Source organism: Balaenoptera ricei, chromosome 13 (genome assembly GCF_028023285.1).
Source record: "Balaenoptera ricei isolate mBalRic1 chromosome 13, mBalRic1.hap2, whole genome shotgun sequence".
In the NCBI taxonomy this organism is placed as follows: domain Eukaryota; kingdom Metazoa; phylum Chordata; class Mammalia; order Artiodactyla; family Balaenopteridae; genus Balaenoptera; species Balaenoptera ricei.
The window spans coordinates 10,163,286-10,164,466 of record NC_082651.1 but is presented as its reverse complement, the minus strand read 5'-3'; positions in this window follow the sequence as shown (position 1 = coordinate 10,164,466).

The following is a 1,181-nucleotide window of genomic DNA, read 5'->3' as shown; positions in this document are numbered from 1 at the left end:
TCTTTCATTTAACACGTTTTCAGGGTTCATCCACGTTGTAGCATGCCTCAGGAATTCATTCCTTTTTATGGCTGAATGATATTCCATTGTGTGGATTTACCACATTTTGTTAATTCATTTATCAGTTGATGGACATTTAGGTTGTTTCCACCTTTTGGCTATCTGAATAATGCTGTTATGAACATCTTATGAACATAGCTTTTCCAAGTGAACATTAGATTTCCATGCTCTACTTTTAGCATCTTACTGCATTTGGAGGCACTTTCGCTATTTACTAAACTAATTGGTTGACCACATTCTGGGACATTCTCTCAATGTAAAGAAATTGGGTCTGTGGAGAAAAGCTACAGTACTATTTTCCAAAAATTAAGCAGACCAATATCACAAAACAGTGTCATGTGTCATGAAGGACAGTAGGTACATTATGCAGTCAGTCAGGGGTGACATCAAGAAAAGGGGAGACAGTAACTCCTCTTGTCAGGGCACTTTAAAACCAAAGGGTTTTTGTGAACAAGTATTTTACTGCATGGGCTTACATACACTTCCACTGTATTGATTCTTAATGATTCACTAACATCTCAGCAAGAGAGAACTTGTTTCTTTCATTTACCAAAAAAGCCATCATATCCATGCACCATTAACCACCTAATTAGCAATTTCCTGTAGAATTGAAACCTGCCATGTGCACAGATTACTCAATGTCTATGCAGACTGAGGAAACTAGTGTTGTCCTGGTTTTGAGTTAAAAGTTCAGATCCTTGGAGACACTTAATGAATACTCTGTGGAACTCAGAATAGGTGGGTGCTGTGGCCTGAAACACCTTCTTTAAGGGACAAGTTTCTCCTCCCTGATGGGTTTGCCCACTCCCCAGGGGCCAGAGAAAAGGCCTGGCCTTGACCTTGAATTAGGAAAATGTGTCACAGACATCATGACCTCCAAAAAGAAAAGCCTGATAATATAGCTCAAAATCTCCACAGGTCGCTACAATCTTTTAGCACAATTGATTCATATCCTTGATGTAGCCGCATGAAGGTCAGCAGAAGTCTTAACATCCATCCATGCCATCCTAGGGGAGATTGCTAATCCGGTTCGTCTGTGTTTGCACCTTCATTTTTTTTCATTTCATTCCTCAATGACAACATCAGGAATTCCTTGTGCTTATCAAACCAGTCATGTCGGG